Source organism: Lissotriton vulgaris, chromosome 5 (assembly GCF_964263255.1).
Source record: "Lissotriton vulgaris chromosome 5, aLisVul1.2, whole genome shotgun sequence".
Lineage (NCBI taxonomy): Eukaryota > Metazoa > Chordata > Amphibia > Caudata > Salamandridae > Lissotriton > Lissotriton vulgaris.
Window position 1 is genome coordinate 670,060,925 of NC_141693.1, and position 23,295 is coordinate 670,084,219.

The window sequence follows — 23,295 nt, forward strand, 5'->3', positions numbered from 1 at the left end:
AGAAATTCTTTAATCTCAAGGTGCGGAAGAATTTAAACAACGCTATTTCAGTCTCTTCGGGGTTAGATTTGTACACTGGGACAAATGTGATTCCTTTGTTCAATAAGTTCAATTGAGCTTTAGACAGTGTGGTGTCAGAGATGTTTATGGTAAGTTCTGTTTCTTTTTCTTCGAACGCAGCTCTTGTTCCGCTTCCGACTCCTTTGCTTTTTCTTTTTCCCCTCCTGGTTTTACCGGTTCTGTGGTTGCAGATGTTGTTGGTATACTGTTGGCTGCTGGGCTTATGTCTAAAAAAGCCTTGTCCGTTTGAGTTTTCTGTCCTGCTTGTGCACTCTTCTCTATTGGTCTTCTGTTTTGAGTTGTATCTGACTCTGATACAACGCTCTCCTGGGAGGAACTGATATTGGTGGTTGGTGTTTGCCATTTTCTCTGATTGTAGACTTCTGCCCAACTATACACCTCCTCCAATTTATAGTCCACAGTATCTCTTTTGTATTTTTTTACTTTTCTATCTTCTATTTCTTTAGCATATCTGTCCAGTTTTTTATTGATATCTTCAAGTAATGTTGTTAAATCGTCATGTTTATTTAGCTCCCTTTTAATCCCTTCAAGTTCTTCCTCCACTTCTTTCAATTCCTTGGATAATTCCTCCACTATCAGCAAGATCAGATCTAAACTGCATTTATTGAGTATTTGATACCACTTATTGAGAAAGGATTTGTTATTTCTGCATAACATCGGTTTTAATGCAATTCTTAAACCTCTTGGTATGCGTTTATTACGATGATAGTGTATTAATGTTGTAGCATGTAGCCGTTTGCTGATTTCACGTTTACTCATATATTCAAGTTGTTTTAATAATTGATTCGCCGTGTTCAATTGTGGGCTGAAGGCTCTTGTCTCTTTAATCAATCCATAGATTTGTTCTGCTTCTTCAGATGTATATGCTAAGGTCTCTGCCTTATTTGTTGTAATCTGAGCAATTTCTTCTAAGTTCATCATATCTTTGGGTAGGTGCTAACGGTGGGGGGTAGACACTCTGAATAAATCTTAAATTATCACCAGTTGCACACTTTTTGTTATAACAAGCGTTAGCAATTTTCTTATTTTTGTGCGACTCCTTCGTTTAAAGTGTTTTGTCTAGGAACACTATTTGAAAATTCAGCATGGATGAGAGCAGAGGTACTGCTCGCAACTTCGAGGAATGCACTCTTTTCTGTGGACCACAATAGATCCTAATGTTTTAAATCATCTTTGTTTCGATCAATAACGATCCATATACATTTATGCCATCTTCTTTCTTTACTTTTTAATGATTGTTTCTCATTAAATTATTTCCAAATATTGGCAATTTTCATTCTTAACGCATTTCACATATAACCCAATGCATTTCAGGTACAAATGGACCCTTCGTCGGGGGTCTCTATGGGGAAGAATAAAGAACAATTTTGAGCCCAAAGCTGTGTTTACATACACATACTACATTGACACTGTGTCACAGAACGCATAAAACAAACATCTTCATGTATACTTCAAACTGTGTCAAATATAGTAATAAACGTAATTTGCCAAAAGTGCTAACTTGATTACATTCACGATATTACTAATGTCACCATAACCTATGCGCAACAAGTAAACATACATTCATGTACTGCATTGTTAATTATCAATCGGAGCGGCCAGCGTTCCGTGTCAGTTACTCACTGAAATGCTGTCTAACAACGTCATACGTCCTCTCCTCCAATGGCTGTCTGGTTACGATCACACACTACGCTGTGGTCTAATAACTATTCTCATTGGTTTGTAACATGGTCACATGATCGCTACTGATTCAAAACACGGCCTGACTTCACAAAAACATATTATCGGCATAACATCTCCAACAATAATAAACGTGTATGATGACAAAAATATAGCGTGTGCACTTCTCCTAAAATACATGCGTTACTCTACTATGCTGAATTTCCAACTCAATAATCAAATGGTACATTCAATAAATTTCGTGTAAATTTCACTGAATGAAAAAATAATAAAATGGTCAAACAAAAATCATACTGTGTAAAAAACCATGCTAAGGGAACACCTATATTTCCCAGTTTCCTCGTGTCCCATCAATAATGTGTCGGCCATATTTAAGCTAGAATGCTCTCGGAGAGCTTAATACATACTCATGTGATCATGGCTTAGTGGATTCTCCCTGTCAACACGTTGTTATAACCAGCGTACATTAACCATTACATTGTGAAAAAGGTTATGTGTCAAACATTAAGTCAAACATTAAGTGTAATCAAGGATGAATAATGATAACTGAAGTTATAACAGAGCAAAACAAATTCATATCTCATTAATTATAAAAAACATGCCAGTTCCAATCTGTCATTGAGCCCATCCGGCTGGAGGCTCCCCATCTTTCTTATCCAAAAATATTCCGATCTGAGTCTCATTTTGTGTGTGTCCAAGCCTGGACGTGTTTCCACCACTTCCAATATGGTAAACCTTAATTGGGAGATGTTATGTCCTGTTTCTATCCAATGTGCTGCCACTGTGGATTTCATGTTCTTTTGCCTTATACTGCTTTTGTGTTCTGTTATTCTCACCTTAACTTTGCGTTCCGTTTGTCCTACGTATAACTTACCACAAGGGCATTTAATGCCGTAAATCACTCCTTTAGTGTCACAAGTGCTTGAATGCTTTAGATGAATTATTTGTCCAGTTCTAGGATGTGTAGGGGGTGTAGGGGGTGTATGGCCATGACGCCCATCAGTGCCTAACAGTATGGGGGTGGGGGGTGTGGCCATGACTCCCAGCAGTACCAGTAGGGGGGTGGGGGTGAGTGGCCATGACTCCCATCAGTGCCTAACAGTATGGGGGGTGGGGGGTGTGGCCATGACTCCCAGCAGTGCCTAACAGTATAGGGTGTGTGGCCGTGACTCCCATCAGTGCCTAACAGTAGGGGGGGTGGGGGTGAGTGGCCATGACTCCCATCAGTGCCTAACAGTATGGGGGGTGGGGGGGGTGTGGCCATGACTCCCAGCAGTACCTAACAGTATGGGGGGTGTGGCCATCACTCCCAGCAGTGCCTAACAGTATGTGGGTGGGGGTGTGTGGCCATGACTCCCAGCAATGCCTAACAGTACGGGGTGGGGGTGTGTGGCCATGACTCCCAGCAGTGCCTAACAGTATGTGGGTGAGGGTGTGTGGCCATGACTCCCAGCAGTGCCTAACAGTATGGGGGGTGGGGGGGGGGGCGGCCATAACTCCCAGCAGTGCCTAACAGTATGGGTGGGGTGGGAGTGTGTGGCCATGACTCCCAGCAGTGCCTAACAGTATGGGGGGTGGCCATCACTCCCAGCAGTGCCTAACAGTATGTGAGTAGGGGTGGGGGGGTGTGGCCATGACTCCCAGCAGTGCCTAACAGTATGGGGGGTGTGGGTGTGTGTTGCCATGACTCCTAGCAGTGCCTAACAGTATGTGGGTGGGGGTGTGGGGGTGTGTGGCCATGACTCCCAGCAGTGCCTAACAGTATGGGGGGTGTGGCCATGACTCCCAGCAGTGTCTAATAGTATGGGTGTGTGTGCAAGGGGAGTGGCAGAAGGCTGCAAGGGGGAGCGGGAGAGTGTGCAAGGTGAAGGGTATGAGGCTGCACTCAACCCATATGGCCCAGGTACACACCCATGCGCCATGCTCAATGCACAGGGAGTGTGAAAGTACTGACAAGATAGCTGGCACTGGGCCCTGGTGTAGGCAGCACAAGGACCTCCTGTGACCAGTGCAAACACTAACACCAGGACAAGGTCAGATATCCTGCACAGGAACTCACAATGACTATCATGGCAGCATTATTCACGGGGGGACAGACACACCACGAGGGACGCACACTTACCAATCACACTCAAAGTACTAGCATGGCCTGTCACACAAACCCCTTACAGAAACTAAGCCCCTGGGGACAGACAATGGAGTGCACCACTGTCACAATCATCATGTAACACAACCTCAGAAATACTGATCTGATGACGTATCCAAACAAATAAAGCACAGTGCTGAATCACAAGTCCATTGTGACTCTCACACAATGCTGTTGCCACAGCTTTGTGATAATGTGGATGCACTCAAGTAGCACCATGGACCTGGGTATTGACAAGGTAATGCATCTTTCAGAAGCCCTGTGCCTGAAGTGGGTGTACTGGTCCTAGGGGGTTGGCAGTGGGTGGCTGTCACGGCACAGCAACACCTCTCAAAAGTTGCTGAATGAAATCAGCAAAATTCCACTCAGCCGCCATCATAAACATACTGCATTAAAACCCTGTGCATGCTTCAACCAGGCATAATTATTGACACTGCATTGTGCAGATTGGACCACACAGAGCAAAGCTGGATCTGTGTGGTGCTGGCGACACAAGCCACAACAATGGCTGTGACAGTCATCGTCAACAGTACACAACATGTCAAGCACCCATGAGCATATGTCAATCTCAGCCCACAACATACACATACACAAGTGAACAATTTCACAATCCAAAGCAGGGGGAACATTGCTAACGACAATGTATATTAAATATGGATGTTGCATGATAGTGCATTAACAGTGTTTGTCTCTCACACCCACAGGGGAACGTGTGGAAACTACCCCCAACCAGGGGGGAGATGGATCCCAGTCCCAGGCTCAGCACGGCACTGACCCCACCATCAGCGAGCCCTCTCAACACACTGTGGATGACCCCAACCAACCAGGCCCCTCTGGATCCCAAACCCCCGCAGCAGCTGGAACAGATACATCTGTGCCAACCACCACACCCATTCCCGCCACATCCCAGCAGACAGCTCGGAGCCCTGTCCATGATCCACAACAGAGCCAGTCTGATAATGAGGGACATGGTTCGCCGGGCACCCATGAGGTGGCAGACAACACCTCCACTGCTAGCACTCATGGGTCCCGTCGACATGATGTGCCCACAAACGCATGCCCGGCTCGTGTGGGCAGGGGTGGTGGGAGTGGCGCAAGGCGGAGGCGACAACCTGACCAGCCAGCTGCAGGGCCCGGTATGGCAGAACTCAGAGACATCATGGATGTATACCGGCGGGACACCAGGGAGTTCAGCCTGGTAGTGGAGGCCCTCAACAAAATGACAGATCAGCAGGCCCAGCTACATGCCAGTCAAGAACAACACCAGGGACGGATGGAGGCAAGACTGGATGAGCTTCCGACGGTGCATAGGGAAATTAACCAATCACTCCGTCTGATCGCTGTCAACATGTAGCGCCCTCCCTGTGTCACAAGGCCAGACACATCTCGGCAAAGACCAACAACAGGCAGAGGGAGGAGGAGGAGGAATTGTCAGACGGAGAATCCCATGCATCGTCAAGGCCTGCACGTGAGGGTCCCCCAAGGAAGGTGGGTCGTCCACGGTCCAGACGTTGAGAGGCATAGGGCCACACGCAACTACCAGGTCACCTGGTCTGGCATCTTGCGTTCGTGTGCAACAGCATAACCCTATTGACTTTCAGACTTTCCCACATGGAATTGCTGGTCGCAGTGTGCCCAATGATGCCAAGCACTGTGGCCTGGACTCTGTTGACTCATACTGTAAGGCATCATATCTCCCGCTGTGAACTTTGGATTACCCCCTTGTTGTACAGCACCTACTCACGTTACACGCAAAAGAGTCAAAAATAAATCTAACTAGCACAAAATGCCTTGATGTATTTATATGTACCCAGATTCTAATACATTTGTGAGGTCAAATGTCTTCAAATGCCACAGTCTCCTGCAAACTCTAGCCATCCACACACTGGGATCTTAGTCCGGCTGTGGATACACATAGGTCACAAGATAGCCAAAACTACATACATGGATGGCAATACTCACCTGTGATGGTTACTAACTGCAGAACATGGTGTTTGCTTGAAATACTGCAATGACTGACAGTCATAGAAGAGTGTGTGAGGTGTCAAGAGCATGGCTAATATGTAGGTGTCCACGGAGGGAGCACCAGGATCTGTGTATTGAGGTATGAGAACTAGCAGCCACATGCTGTTGTACTGTGGATGTGAAAATTGATGGCCTGGACAAGGGTGCCAAGACGGACTGTGGGCAATGGAGTGTTAGCTGGTAGACGTCCATATCACTTTTTTTGCCTGGGTCTGTGTAGTGCCGACTGAGTGTGGCTGAGGAGTATGAAGGTGAACCTGCATTTGACTGTGGAACCATTGTAGGTATCTCAGGCGGATGGTCAAATGGCAGTAGCAGGGGATGGTGAGGATGAGGTGTGTGCATGCACCCTGGATTTCCACAAGTACTCTGGAAGTCAGGTTCTTGTTCCTGTGTAGAGGTTGTTGCTGTAGTTGGGCTGGCTGGTGTGGTAGACGGCAACCAGGCTGAACACCACCTTGCCAACAGACATCACCATAGCCATACCAGAAGGCAATGACAACTCCTGCAAACACCGCACCTACAGAGTGGTAGGAAGAATTGCCATTATCCACATTAACACTCCCAGAGCCACTACTAACAACAATGACGCCCTCCCCACTGCCTAGCACATGCATTTACAGATCCACACCAACACAACCCTCAGAGGAACACTCATCTACAGACCACCTGGAGTCCTACCACTAATCATCAACTCCCATGCTCACCTCATCAGCACGCATGCCCTCGCCTACACGGATTACATCCTCCTTGGGGAAATTTACTTCCACCGTCATAACAACAATGACGCAGACTCCACCGCCCTGATGGACAACCTTGCCAACCTTGAATTACAACAGCTCGAGACAACCCACACCCACACCGCTAGACACACACAGGACCCCATCTCCTCAGAAAATCCACATGTATCATCCAACAACAACACCTAACATCACTGGACAGACCACAGAAGCGTCCACTTCACCTTCAGGAAACCCACCACCCCCCCCCCCGACACACAGACCATGCCACGCCGCTGCTGGTGCAAGCTCACCAAGGACTAACTGACAGCCACCCTTGCCCTGGGACCACGAGCCTACCCCACCTACCCTCACACCGCTGCCATCTGCCTCAAACAGTGGATCAACGACTGCACAGACACCTTCGCCACACTCAAGACCTCCGCCACCTAACACAACAACAACATTGCTGCATGGTTCACCAAAGACCCCAGGACCTCCAAGTGCACCTGTCGGAAGCTGTAGAGGAGCACGCACTACAAATAATCACTAGAAAGCTACAATGCACACAAGAGTGCCACCACCAACTCATCAGGACTGACAACAGGACAGCCATCAAGGACCGGCTAGACAGCAACGCACACTACAGCAAATAGCACAGCAACATTGCTATTCAACTCTCAAAAGCCAAATACATGGCCAACGACATTCCACCATCACAAGACCTGTGTGATTCACTGGCCAACTTCGCTCACGGTAAGATCATCGACATCCACATCAGCTTCTCGTCCACTAGCCCCACATCCACAACTGAGACCAGCCCCCCTACGACCAACACCCACTAAATTCACCTGATTGCCTGCTACAACGTCAGCTATGAAGACACCATCCTGAGCAAGGACTACATTCACTCTGCATCTCCGTCTGAATCATGGCATATCCACATTTCCAACCAAAGCCAGATAAGCCATCTGACCCCTTCTCCGTAAAAATATCCTACATCTCCTTCAAGACAACAACCTTCACTGGGAGCCTGGAGAATGTTGTGATCACCGCCTTACTGAATAAACCTAAGGTGGACCACGAATACCTCTCATCTCTCTGCTCCCCTTCCCAGAACAAGTCACGTACAAGATTATCAACAGACAGCTGACCCGCTACCTCAAAGACAACAACATCATAGAACCAACACAGTCTGGATTCTACATCAACCAGAGCACGGACACCGCCCTCATTGCCGCCACCAACTACATCAGCATCCTCATGGAGAAAGGAGAAACAGACGCCCACATCCATCTGGACCTATCAGCAGAATTCCACACGGTCTCCCACGGCACCCTAACAGTACGCATCCATGAGGCAGGAATCAAAGAGAGTGCCCTGGTCTGGACCACATCCTTTGCCACTGGCAGAACCCAGAGCATCTGCCTCCCACAGTACTGTTCCAAGACCACTGACACCATCCGCAGCGTCCCACAGGGATCATCCCACAGCCCAACGGGCTTAAATATCCACCTGGCACAACTCACCCATGTGGCACAACAACAGAGCCTCAATATCATCTACTACGCCAATTACACCCAGCTGATCATATCCCTCACCAAAGACCCACACACTGGCAAAATCAACCTCCACAGAGGAATTAAGGCTGTTGCAAAATGGAGTAAGGACAGCAGGCTGATGCAGAATCCTCACAAATCAGAGGTACACATCCTTGGCCCTACCAGCTCAGACTGTGATGACTCCTGGTGGCCAACATCGCTAGGAACAGCACCATAACCCACCAAACATGCACACAACCTGGGTGGGGCATCCTAGACTCCTCACTCACCATGAACGAGGAGGACAACGCCATCTCTGCTTTCTGCTTTAACACCCTCTGAATGCCATGCAGGATCTTATAAAGGATCACCTCAAATACACAAAAAACAGTCACCCTGCCCCTCTCCACCTGCTGACGTGAGTAAGGGAACGCCATCTACGCAGCTACAACAACCAAACTCTGAGCCTGCTGCAATGCATCTAGAACACCTTGGCACGTCTGATCCTCGTTTGCCACAACCCGGCCACATCACACCACACCTGAGAGATCTGCAGTGGCTCCCTGTCAAAATCCACATCCACGCACACAAAGCTCTACACCACGCAGGACCAGCATACCACAACCACAGACTCAGCTTCTACACACCCACCCGCAGCCTCTGCTCTGACAACCATGATCTCGCCACTGTCACTCACATCGGGAAAAACACGGACAGTGACAGATCATTCTCCTACCTCGACTCAAAGACCTGGAACACCCTACCTACAAGTCAACAACAGACCCAGGACCTGCTGCCCTTCACAATACTTCTCAAGCCCAGGGTGTTTTGATCATTAGCAGCCCCCCCCCAGCGCATTGAGACCGTCACGGGTAGGTAGTGCGTTTAACTAATGAATCGATTGATTGATAGATTGCTTAGCCAAATTTTGTGTGTAGGATAGGAGAGCTGTAGATGATAGTTACAATGAGGCTGGTCAGGATGCTGGTGTGAAACTGGCTGTGCAGATGTTTGACAATGCAGAGTGTGTCCATGGTGTTGGATGTGACTCTGAGGGTGTACCCCGTTAAGTCTGACCAATCATAATCCTGGATTGGGTGTGTGATCCCTGTGGGATTTTGACAATCCATCTGTGATGGCTAGGCAGAAGAGGTGTTCTGAGGTTGCGTGCTACCATGTTACAGCATTGGAGGCGATGTGTGGTGGTGTTGTGTCAACGAGGTAATACACTACAATGTGGTGCTGCTGGAAGTAGTGTGTGTGCAGTACGAGGCACATTACCTGGTTGTACGAACACGCACTGTTAAGTGTGTCTGCATCGTGTTGTCAGTATGAGTTGCACACACAGCCTGAGAGGCAGGTCATGGGTGTGTTTGTGGTAGCGTGTTACCAGGTGGATGATTGTCTGGTGTTCACTGTCTGGAGGTTGGCTGGGGTATGAGTCTGTTGTGTCACATGTGTCATTCCTTCAAAAGGAGCCCAAGGGGGAAGAAAGGGAAAATGCCGCCCCCCATTCAGACACTGTTCAACAACAAAAAGGCCTAAACCACCTCGCACCAAATTCCTTACGACCAATGGCAGCGTTACATGGGCAATTTATACTACTGCCTCAGATGTGTACCTCGACACTAATCCATAGGGTCATGGTGTGTTTCACGTTTACATAAAAATTCCACCAAGGTCTGATCCCACTCTACAAATTGAAAATGAAGTGAGCAAAGAGAGAGTGCTTCACGGTAGCAACACCCGAGGGAGTTCCTGACAGACAATTGCCAGTTTAGCCACCTCGCATCATCAACCACTCTCTTTTCGTGTGGGAAAAGGAAAATACAAATAATGATACCCTGACTAATATAAATGTTGTGCACAAATAAACAACCACTATGTCCCCTCATATCAATTAAGGTGAAACTAAAGTGTGTGTGCACCTGGAACCCCTATGATAGGCAAAGACAATCGGCCACCACTATTAAAAAGGGGAGGGACTTGCTAGCTAAACGACTTTCTACTGATGCTGTCACATGTGTCATCAAATGAGCTGAGTGTCATGCAGTGTGCATGTTGCAGGTGCTGACGGACCTGCCTTTGTCATAGCAGTTGTGAAACAGTGGCACAGACAAGCTGCGGCATGCTTCAATAATGGATGGATGGAGGAGTATCTCATAGGTGTGTGTGTGGCTGGATTGGGCCACGGAGTGCAGGGTTGTGGCTGGGGATGCTGCAGACGGGAGGAGTGAACACATGACGGCAGAAGGGGCGATAAAACATGCTAAACAGGCACACAACACAAGGATTCTTGCAAGGCAATAAGTGAGATGTGTATGTGTGCCTGGAGTGGCTGGTAACCCATGGGTCACTGCCTGAAAATATGTGAACATTCACCAAACATCACGGCCACAGGACGAGTCACCATAATGCCAAGCGGGGCACAGGACACACTGTGTCAGCAGCTGGTGCCCGCACGTTGTGTGTAGCAAGCAACAGAACACATACACAACCATGTACATCATGCACAATATGGTCCATTAGCCATTACGAACAGCATGCTTGTTGTCACTGTACACATGACCACATATGAAGAATCATTGTAAACAATGCCATATAGAACGCATGCAGACTGTAAAGATAACGGCGGTGACAGCAATGAGGCACAATGTACTGTGTGAAACACAGTTCCTACACAATAGGATGAAATTAGTTGCAAGGTCATGCTGCATCAGCCAATTTACATGCCTAGTGGCATTGCTCTGATGACAATAATACTCATGCAATGATATTACCTGTAATGCTGGTGATACACTCTCCACACAACGGCCAGGGACTGTCCGTACCTGTGACCATCAGAGTGGTGTAATGCTGGAAGGGTTCCATCTTCCAATATCCCCTTGCTCTGACTACTAATGACAGACACATTAGGGCGATCAGGCGAGGGAAGGTGAGGATGGGAACTGCAGGGAGGGAGATCTGAAACAAAGCAAACCAAGCATAAGGATTCCATACTTTTTGTTACATCTTCCCAGATTACCTTGGCACCTAGATTGACTGTACGACTCACACCTGTGTAGTGTAACCACTGCCACTGTGTCCTATTACTGATCACAGATCTTGCAATGAGACTAGATCAGATTCTTCAACACAGACACATGAGAGTTAGTAGAGGTTGTGACCAAAATGGAGCATGTATGACTCTCACTAGGCTGCTACAATGCAATTAGAACCATGCAGTCATGAACGACGTCACAGTGTATGATTGATGCCCGATATCTCAGTAATTGTGACGTATAGCAGTGCAAATGACACAAAGCCAACAATCCGTAATCAGCCCTGTGAATCAGTAAGGGTCATGAAGGGAAAGTAGACATCACCCGCAAGAGCCGTAAGCAGCTCCTCAAATGAGGAAGGAAATAACCTAAACACCAGGAAGCCCCATAGGGGCCAGTCATTACCTCTTGCAACTGTGCCTTACTATGCTAGACAGGACAAGCATGTGTAACCAAAATCAACAGCGAGTAAATAGGAACAATGCAAAAAGATACAACCCTACCGTGACTAGGATATGCTACATGGCAGAAGAGAATTCAGGCAATGAGCTCACCGGACTGTTGCCACGTAAGTGTGAAAATTTGCTACAGCCCAACGTTGTGATGTAATCAGCGCCACATACCTGGCATAATGAGAATGGAAAGTCAACATCAACTTACTGAGAAGGCTAGCGAAGCAATGTTCCCCACCGGCACTGAGGTAACGACATGACAGTGACATGACATACTGCCACAAGGGGCAATGCATCCATGCAAACAGACTCACAGGACAGTTGACAGAACATGTGGGACATACACTGGCCCACACCGGCACAACATGGTTCACTGGAAATCTAACTGTACTGGCCCTCAAAGTTGAGTGGACGATTCAGACACATCCTGCTGCAGACAGTGAGGCTGCAATTCTCCACAGAGCCTGTGTTTGTGATGTCACACACAATGGCAACCCGTGCCATCCGCAATGTGTCAGGGTCAATGTTAACACACATTGATGCATTCACTAAAGTCAAAACTCTACTACAGATGACTGTCAAGAAAGGTGACTGTCTTGTCATGGGAGTGGCGCAACATGAAATTTGATACAAGGTAATGTGACATGTATGTATGGGCCTACAACATGTGCTGAACAATTTCTACACAATCAAAAAACATACCAACATTAAACTGCCTGTTTGGAATCCTTACCTAAACTGACATTTCCACATGTCTGTGTAGGGTATGCAGATTCATCCAACGTTGCAATCATCCAGAGGAATTGCAGGAGGACCAAGAAGACACAAACAGACAACAGGCAGGGCAACCTGGAAAGGACAGGCACACAAGGGGTCATGTACTGAATATATTCTTTTAGACATGGTCATGTACAATACACTAACAATGTAGTACACATGTACATTCAAACTTCAAGCATTGCGCTCATGTGTGTGGCATGACATCGTCACTTGTGTGACACTGCACCACAAACATCAAAGTGAGTTTGTGTACAGTCTGCTGGACACACAGTATGCTACACATGTCACTCTATGGTAGAAGCTTGCACACTATTTTACCGGTACTCACCGTTATGAGAAGTTGCGTGTGAGCTGACTCCAGATATCATCCTCCTCCTCCGCATCGCTAGCATCCTGGCCAAGGCCTTCATCCTCAACATAAGGATCCAGGATGAGTGGCACGTCCCCCTCCACTGCCATGTTGTGCAGCATGCAGCACACGGTGAAGATGTCACACACCTTGAGGGGGGAGTATGGTAGGGATCCACCTGTCTTGTCGAGACACCTGAACCGGCTCTTCCAGAATCCAAACGTACGCTCGATCACACGCCTGGTCTGGCCGTGTGCATTATTGTAACGCTGGTCTGCGGCACTTCTGGGGTTGCGTAGTGGAGTCATAAGCCACGGCATGTTCGGATATCCGGCGTCTCCTACAACAATACATCATGTCAATGAGTGTGCAATGAGAAGCCATGAGAGAGCAAAATTACATTGAGACATACATGAGAAACAGTGTTTACCCACCAACAAGACATGCCCGATGGTTGCGCAGCTGCAGCAGCATCTGTGGTACCCTGCTCCGCCTCATGATGAATGCATCGTTGCATGATCCTGGAAAACGAGCACAAACATGGGAAATCATCATGTTAGCAAGACACACCACCAGGGCATTTATGGAGTGGTAATGTTTCCTGTTGCGGAAGGCATGCTGCTGAGCCTGTGGTGGCACCATTCAAACATGTGTCCCATCAATGAACCCAATTACATGTGGCATGTGTCCCAGGGCATAGAATGCACCCTTGACATTGTTCAACTCTAGGAGGTAACTTAATGAATTCATCAATGTGCTGCAACATAGCAGCTAAGACATCACGTAGGACATGGCTCAACATGGTCTGGGACATCCCCCCACATCACCTATGGTGAATTGGAACGCACCTGTGGCAAAGGAATGTAGGGCTGCCATCACCTTTACCTTGGGTGTCAGCGCAGTTGAATACCTGTGTCACGGTTGTAGATGTGGTTCCAGCCTGTCCGTCAAATTCTGAATCAACTCCTGAGGGAATCTGTAGCGGCGGATGCAATCACGTTCCCTCATGGCATCCAAGTCAGGCAACGGCCTTGGCAGAGGGGGTGCCCTGCATGACATGTGTGGGCAAAAAGGTGTATAACTATCAGCAAACAACAATTACAATGTACATAGCACAATCAACACTGCTTAAGCACATGAAATCACTTATGAATCTGGCGTGGGCTATACATCATGGACACTTATGCCAGCTAGTTGGCACTCCTACAACAAAACTGATTCTCCTGTTGGCTGTGAAATGGACATGACATGCACACAAATGATCATCTGGCCATGTCAGAGTTAGCAGAACAATGGATTGCGTCAGTGACACATGTCACGTGACCTGCATGAGAAGGTGGTCAACAAATCCAGACAGCTGACTGCAAGGAACACACCCACATAACATGTGCTATATATTTTACATTTCAGTGATATTGTGCATGAGTTGTGCATTTTACAAAACTACACCACAGCCATCCTCTGAATGCAGATCTGTATGTCAGTGGCCTAATGCTCTATGATGCCATCACACACATGAGCTGTTGAACTGCCCCTGTGGCATGGTGTGCGTACATGTGAGACACTTGCAATCACGACACAGACCCATCATAGATGCACCAAAAGAGGATTACGTTTACCCAATACAAACAGCATGTCCAATATATTACATGGCACACACATTACATTGTCACACAGGGTCATGCAGAGCGTCAATTGGTAAAGTGAGACAGTGCCCCTGTCCCTGGCATCATGTGACGATACCCGTAATGAAGAGTGTGCCATCACAGTGTTCATGTGAATAACAACATGTTCATGATGTTACTCATGTGACAAGTGTCAAGGTAATGTGAACCACATAGTGGCCCATCACAAATGTCATGTCTCCACAGCCCATCACACATCAACTGTGCCACTAGATCACATGCCATCTGCTATATAACTGTGTGTCACACCTAGGGCCTGCTCATGTAAGTATGCCATGCCAACACATACATGGACATCCTCAATATGATCTTACACCCACATCCCTGCCATGTGTTTTCCTGTTATCACTATAGTAATGGTGCCATGCATGTGCTTCTGGAACGCACTGTACACATGCATTCACTAGAGCATGTGAGATGCCCAGTACCCCACTGGTGCGTGCGTGTGTATGGCTCGTATCACCATTGCATTGTGGCCATACGTGTTTGGAGCGTACCCCACTGGTGCGTGCGTGTGTACTGCTTGTCTCACCATCGCATTGTGGCCATATGCGATACAAATGTGGAGCGTACCCCACTGGTGCGTGCGTGTGTACGGCTCGTCTCACCACTGAATTGTAGCCATACGCGTGTGGAGCATACCCCACTGGTGCGTGCGTGTGTACGGCTCACCTCACCATTGCATTGTGGCCATACGCGATACAAGTGTGGAGCGTACCCCACTGGTGCGTGCGTGTGTACAGCTCGTCTCACCATTCTATTGTGGCCATACGCATGTGAAGCGTACCCCACTGATGCGTGCGTGTGTACGTACGGCTCATCTCACCATTGCATTGTGGCCATAAGCGTGTGGAGCGTACCCCACTGGTGCGTGCGTGTGTATGGGTCCTCTCACCATTGCATTGTGGCCATACGTGTTTGGAGCGTACCCCACTGGTGCGTGCGTGTGTACGGCTCGTATCACCATTGCATTGTGGCCATATGCGTGTGGAGCGTACCCCACTAGTGCGTGCGTCTGTACGGCTCGTATCACCATTGCATTGTGGCCATACGCGTGTGGAGCGTACCCCACTGGTGCGTGCGTGTGTACGGCTCGTCTCACCATTGCATTGTGGCCATAAGCGATACAAGTGTGGAGCGTACCCCAGTGGTGTGTGCGTGTGTACGGCTCGTCTCACCATTGCATTGTGGCAATACGCGTGTGGAGCGTACCCCACTGGTACGTGCGTGTGTACGGGTCGTCTCACCATTGCATTGTGGCCATACGCATGTGGAGCGTACCCCACTGGTGCGTGCATGTGTACGGCTCGTCTCACCATTGCATTGTGGCCATACACGATACAAGTGTGGAGCGTACCCCACTGGTGCGTGCGCGTGTACGGCTCGTCTCACCATTGCATTGTGGCCATACGCGTGTGGAGCGTACCCCACTGGTGCATGCGTGTGTATGGCTCGTCTCACTATTGCATTGTGGCCATACGCGTGCGGAGCGTACCCCACTGGTGCGTGCGTATGTACGGGTCGGCTCACTATCGAAAACTGGCGTTTGCAACGAATCACGCACCGTACTTGTGTGTGGATGCCTGAAAATACATAGGGAATACCTAGGGGACGAGTAGAATGCACAAAATGTAGGCTGGTTGTCAAGGAAACAGAGATTTGAGTGTGCTATAGGTGTCCTGTAAAATTCATTTGGCCAAAACTATACAATGTTGTAATGTTTGTTGTGTAGCTAGAGCAAAATTTTCAAACCATGCAAATGTTTGTCAGGGCCTTATGTGGAATGGGATTGGATGAACCATAGGATGCAAAGTAATCTGCCCTGTCACACTGTCTTCCTGAGACTGACAGTCCCTCAGCAGCACAGATTTAAGGCTGCATGTGGCTGTGAGAGGGCACTTGCCTGCACAACATTGGAGTGGACAACACTGCTGCTGTCTCTGCATTCCCTGGACCCTGATTTTGCTGAGCATGGAGAGGGCACCTGCATTCAGTGAGGAGGAGAACCAGGCCCTGCTGGATGCCCTCCTACCTAACTACTGCAAGCTATATGGGAAACCAGGGGATCAGGTGAGTGATGAATGTGTGAGTGTCACTGCAGCCATTATATTTTTAGGGTACTGAGAGGTGCAATGTACTTTGGAGTCAGTGCCTGGTGTGTACATTAAGATATCAATCATGCAGTAAATGATGTAGCTAAATAGTGTTTACTGCTTACCGGCATTGTGCTAAGTGTATTCACTTGAGCATGTGTGGTCTGCTGAGAGTTCTTAGGTGTAGTGGGATACGTGCCAGCATGTCACGTGCTGTACACCACCCTGCAATAGCATATCTTGTTCAGTGTTAGCCATGCTCAGTGAGTGGTTTGCAAGCCTTAGGGCATCTGTTGCCTTTCAAAGGCATGTAGTGCATTGGTGTTTGCTCACAGTCCACATTCACATGGACTATGATGCAAGTCCTGTCAGTATCCTCTGCCCTGTTCTCATCATCAATGTGGTGCAAGTGTGTGTCTTTGGGACATGGAGCAGGTGTACTTATGTAGTTTCCCTTTGTTTTCATGACAGGTATCTGCCCATGAGAAGGGGGGGCATCTGGCTGGACATAGCCAGGGCTGTCAGGGATGTCAGGTCTCAGGGGGGCCCTCACCGCAGGATCCGGAACATCCGCAAAAGGTGGCAGGACATCCGGTGCTGGACCCGCCGTATAGCCCGGGTGCAGCTGAGCACTGAAACGCGCGTTGGCGTGGTGACATTCTGTCCTGCTATTACCACCATTATTCTCCCCAGCGATGTGCTGAGTTGATGTTGCAGGACAACTCCAGTGTATTAGTGTACGATGTTTACTGGATGTATGAATAGGATATGAATGCTGGAATGGGTGATGAGAGTTTAGTAGAATGTTGTGGTGATGAAGAATGAGGAATGAAAGGGAGACTTGGGGCGCTTTATTGAATTCTATGTGATTGAACCATTGTCAATTTTGTACAAACATATCCTTGAGAAAAAATATCTATAAAAATAAAATGATATATTTTTGTATTTTGTGTCCGAATTCTCGGTAAATGGCCCTTTTTGAAAGTGAGCTCAAAGTTGTGTTCATTGAACAATAGTTGTGAACTCTATAAGAGCCTTTAACTTAAATACATGGGGCAGCCTTCCTTCTCTTGACATTTGATATGCAGCGGAAGCTTGAAACTCCACGCCGGCATGGCGGCACATGTCACCTCACCCCCAACATGCTCCGGGTCCTGGCCGTCGTTTTCCCTGACCTCCATAGGCAGATGCAGGTGGGACAGGAGCAAGGAGGGGGTAGGTACATGTCTGTTTGATGTCATGTGTGTCACATGCTACCTGCAGTGTTTGTAATTCTGGTAACACTCCCACAGTTGGGGTGGTCTGGACAGACAGGCACTTTATGCATTGTCATTTCAATGGCCCATATTGAGCAGATGCTCTTTTACATCCCTTTACCTCCTCCACATTTGTCCCCCGCTTTGTGTATTCCATTTTTGAGCATGTCCTCCTAGGGTAAAATGTATTAGTATGCATATTGCTTAGCACATCATCATGTTGGAGGGGGGTCTGTCACACTTGTTGGTACCTTAACTGTTCCACGACCTGTCCACTGTGGTTGCCCTTCATGATATTTTAGCACTGATCATGAGTCTCAACATGGAGTTCTGCACGGGTCTGCATCAGTGGCCTTTGTCCTTGGTATGCTTTGTATTTCTCATGTGTTAGCTACATGTGCACACTGTCAATGTATACAAAATTTGGCTTGTGCATACGCACACTGGGCAGTGCGTGTGTGCATATTCACAAGAAATGTTGCAGGTTTTTTGGGACTAATATTGATGTGCAGCCACACAATGTGACCGTGGCTTACTTTATATAGCTTCCCAGTTATTGAGAGCCAGATTCTAAGTTTTCACTACTTGGGCTGTGTTACTCACATTGACAGAGTGATTGGGATGTTGTGCATGGGAGGTGTGATGGGCCTGCCTGTTTAGCCTTGTCAGTGGTGTGCTGAGGATGTCATATCTGAAGTGGACTTGTCACTATGCACTTAGACTGTGCTGCTGGACAATGTAGTCATTGTAGGATTTACAGGCAATGTCATTGGCTCACAAAGATGATTGTTCCACATCGTTTTATGCTACATGTATGTATTGGTGGTGCGACTCAGTTTTGGCTTGGTGTCCACACTACTGTATTCACATTTCCCATGTGGTTGCGGATGTGACAAGAATAAATCAATGTTTTTCACATTCACAATTGTAGGCATATTAGCTTTGCCTTTTTCAGGATTTTGTACATGTGTGCCACTTAGATTGACAGCCAGTGTGTGTTATGTGCTAGCAACTGTATGGTCTGGGGATAAATACCCCTGTGAGGAGTTTCAATAAAGTATGTGGTGATGGAGGGAGCCTCTGTACCAATCATATACTCACACCCAGTCAACAGGTCAGGGTTTTAACCATCACCTCTCTGTTGCACACTCTGCCCCCAAGTTCAAACATGGTCATGTGCAAATCTGTCTGTCCATGTGCCTCATGGGAACAGTCTAACCATATTTGTCAGCCCATGCATTCCCTGGACTGGTAACAAGGTTCCTGCAACCACTTTCTGGCATTACAGCCGTCTTCAGCCATGCTTTTTGTATACACATCTGTGTTTCACACAAGCCTGGCTGTAGACAGCTGTGATGCCAGTGAGAGGTGATGGAAAACTTGTTCAGGTCCAGGGATGGCATCACATGGCAGTTCGGGCAGGACTGTTCCCATGTGGCACAGGGTAAAACAGATTTGAACATGACCATCTATGGCCTTGGGTGGCAGTGTGGGCAACTGGACGGTGATTGCTCAACACCTATCCTGTTGACAGGCAGTGGCTCATCATTGTGACTGTCATCCTAGTTGTGGCCTGGTCTGTTACTTGTATCTTTGTATACAATGAGAGTTGTGTCCATTACAATTGCGCATGACTAGACTTATATATGTGCAGAGTTATGTGGCATGTGACTCATTATGCATGGCATGATTAGAAAGGCCCCCAAATTAATTGTTGCTGATATGTCTGATGTGTACAGGTGACTGATATAGTTTTTCATTTTCTCGTTGCCAACAGCATCATCACCACAACCTGAAGGAGACACAGGCACAGACCAGACAGAGGGACCCAGCAACACTGCCACCAGCTTTGAAGAGTCGGAGGGAGGCAGTGGCGCAGAGAGTGAGGGGAGTCAAGCGGCCGGACCTCATGAGCACGACACCTCCTACCATGCGGACGGCTCGGATTCTGACTCCAAGGAGGAGGGGGAATATGCAGCTATGCCATCTTCTACGACTATGGCTGTCCACTCCTCCTCCAGACCCATCTCCACCCTCCCAGTTGTTAGGGTCCCTAGGGTCCATGCTACCCCCGTGTCTCCTTTGTCCCCAGCACCACAGCCCCTTGAAACAAATTGAAACGTAAATCTCCACTCACACAATCTCAAGGGGAAGTAGGCACACCCACAGGGAGAGGGGACAGACATCACACACGCATCCACAGACACACGACACCTGACTCACAGCCCTCTATCTCCACCCTCATTGTGTCCCCGGGTTCAGGTAGTAGTTTGTCCGAGCTGGCAGCAGTGTGCAGCGCATAATATCTGACAACCTTTTGCGCTGCACCGTCCACTGTGGAGTAATCCACCCCACCTGCACCCACTACACCTGCCCTTCCCTCTCCTGTCCCTGCGGTGCCGGACCATGACTCAGATGATGCCCTCCATGTGTCCACAGACATCTGAACTCCTTGTGCAGGCAAGTTTGGGTGTGTCAACATCCATAACGCCACCACTGTTGGGGACATTTATTTGGACTGGCCATTGGAATTTTGTGGGCCTGGACTCATTACTTGGTTATTTTATATTGTTTGGCTGAATAAAGCTTTTCTTTTTTTATTCAGAATTTTTGCTTTTCAGGAAATTACCTAAGCTGCTGTGTTCCTACCAGTTGGTTTAATGCTCATTTTTGGGTATTGTGACAGATGACTATTTCATGATGGTAATGAGGTGGACCATGTTATGTTTGTGCTATCCCAATGTTGCATCACATTTTCGAAATTGGTGTGTGCAGTTTGCAGGCAGACATTGTCCCAAAGAGTGTTCCTTCCTCAGTGACACATGTGATCTGCACTACGGACAGTTACACAATTGTTGTGATGAAGTTTGTGTTGCTTCCCTATAGATATGTAGCTTCCCTTCGGCAATGGCCATGGCTGCTCACAAATCCATTCTGATAATTGGTCAGTGCCATCAATGCTACTCACTGTGCTTGGGGTTGTATGTATTAATGCCTTCAGGGAGACCATCAAACTTTATCACACTATGCATGACAATGTTATCAGCCTTGACGTTATGATTCAGATTGTGCATTTTTTACATTTGGACACATAAAATACATGTTGGTGCTTTGTATCTAGGGGATTACTACCCTGTTACATCCATGAGGAAGTACATGTTGCACCACCTGGACATTGACATCATGTCCGGTATGTACATGACACTTCATTAGTCCATTTGTGCATCATTTATTTGGTGGTCTGTTACATGACTACACACTATTGAATCATGATGGAGGGGTGTGTGCAAGCAAACTAGACGGGTGGATATACATGTGGGATCTGACAATACACCCACATGTGGTGTGTCACCCAGTGTGTGACAGGATACCATTCTCCGTGGAGTAGGTCACTGCTGTGTGTGATGTGTTGATATGCAACTATCATGAGTGTTCCCAGTTAGGGATATACACATACAGGCATGTACTTGCTGATTGATGTTGGACATGCACACCCCTAAGACTGAGCACTGATGGGGGTCCTCTGCACCCACCCCCTATACTGTTGGGCACTGTTGGGCACTGCTGGGGGTCCTCTGCACCCACCCCCTATACTGTTGGGCACTGATGGGAGTCCGCTGCACCCACCCCCTGTACCCTTGGGCACTGCTGGGGGTCCTCTGCACCCACCCCCTATACTGTTGGGCACTGCTGGGGGTCCTCCGCACCCACCCCCTATACTGTTGGGCACTGTTGGGCACTGCTGGGAGTCCTCTGCACCCACCCCCTGTACCATTGGGCACTGCTGGGGGTCACCTGCACCCACCCCCTATACTGTCGGGCACTGTTGGGCACTGCTGGGAGTCCTCCGCACCCACCCCCTGTACCCTTGGGCACTGCTGGGGGTCACCTGCACCCACCCCCTATACTGTCGGGCACTGTTGGGCACTGATGGGAGTCCGCTGCACCCACCCCCTGTACCCTTGGGCACTGCTGGGGGTCCTCTGCACCCACCCCCTATACTGTTGGGCACTGCTGGGGGTCCTCCGCACCCACCCCCTATACTGTTGGGCACTGTTGGGCACTGCTGGGAGTCCTCTGCACCCACCCCCTGTACCATTGGGCACTGCTGGGGGTCACCTGCACCCACCCCCTATACTGTCGGGCACTGTTGGGCACTGCTGGGAGTCCTCCGCACCCACCCCCTGTACCCTTGGGCACTGCTGGGGGTCACCTGCACCCACCCCCTATACTGTTGGGCACTGTTGGACACTGCTGGGGGTCCTCTGCACCCACCCCTATACTGTTGGGCACTACTGGGGGTCCTCTGCACCCACACCCTGTACCCTTGGGCACTGCTGGGGGTCACGTGCACCCACCCCCTATACTGTTGGGCATTGTTGGGCACTGCTGGGGGTCCTCTGCACCCACCCCCTATACTGTTGGGCACTGCTGGGGGTCCTCTGCACCCACCCCCTATACTGTTGGGCACTGCTGGGAGTCCTCTGCACCCACCCCCTGTACCCTTGGGCACTGCTGGGGGTCCCCTGCACCCACCCCCTATACTGTTGGGCACTGTTGGTCACTGCTGGGGGTCCTCTGCACCCACCCCCTATACTGTTGGGCACTGTTGAGCACTGCTGGGTGTCCTCTGCACCCACCCCTATACTGTGGGGCACTGTTGGGCACTGCTGGGAGTTCTCTGCACCCACCCCCTGTGCCCTTGGGCACTGCTGGGGGTCACCTGCACCCACCCCCTATACTGTTGGGCACTGCTGGGGGTCCTCTGCACCCACCCCTATACTGCTGGGCACTGTTGGGGGTCCTCTGCACCCACCCCCTATACTGCTGGGCACTGTTGGGCACGGCTGGGAGTCCTCTGCACCCACCCCTTGTACCCTTGAGCACTGCTGGGGGTCGCCTGCACCCACCCCCTATACTGTTGGGCACTGTTGGGCACTGCTGGGGGTCCTCTGCACCACCCCCTGTACCCTTGGGCACTCCTGGGGGTCTTTTCCACCCACCACTCAGATGTGATGAACCGTACCCCGAGCTTTCAGACGTGTGTGTGGCACGTATCACTATTTCAATGGTTATATGCGCTAGCGTGTGACGCACTGTACCCCGAGATTTCAGACGTGTGCGGGGTTGACGCCTGATATGCAGAGCTGACACAATGAAGGTCAAGAAGGAGACGTGCAATCGAAGCAGTCAGGACATTGGGCTAAATAGGGAGATATACCTGAGGTTGGGGGGTCTAGACCACCTTCCCATAAAGAATGGGTTGAAAGCATGAGCAGAAGTGAAAGTATGGGGAAGACTAGGCTAATCTACAGCTTTTTACATCACAACAGAGGGATATTTGGTCTCACTTCCATGTATACCTACACTCCTTAGACCAAGGAACGACTGAGCCTCCCCAAACCCCACCATACTCCCCCACAGGGATGCCCTCCCATAAATGAATG

General features: G+C 48.9%; 1 pseudogene; it reads left to right on the forward strand.

The window, feature by feature from the left end:
- Positions 1-1,166: 1,166 nt before the first annotated feature.
- LOC147711385 (uncharacterized) lies at positions 1,167-5,422 on the forward strand (annotated as a pseudogene).
- Positions 5,423-23,295: the final 17,873 nt, after the last annotated feature.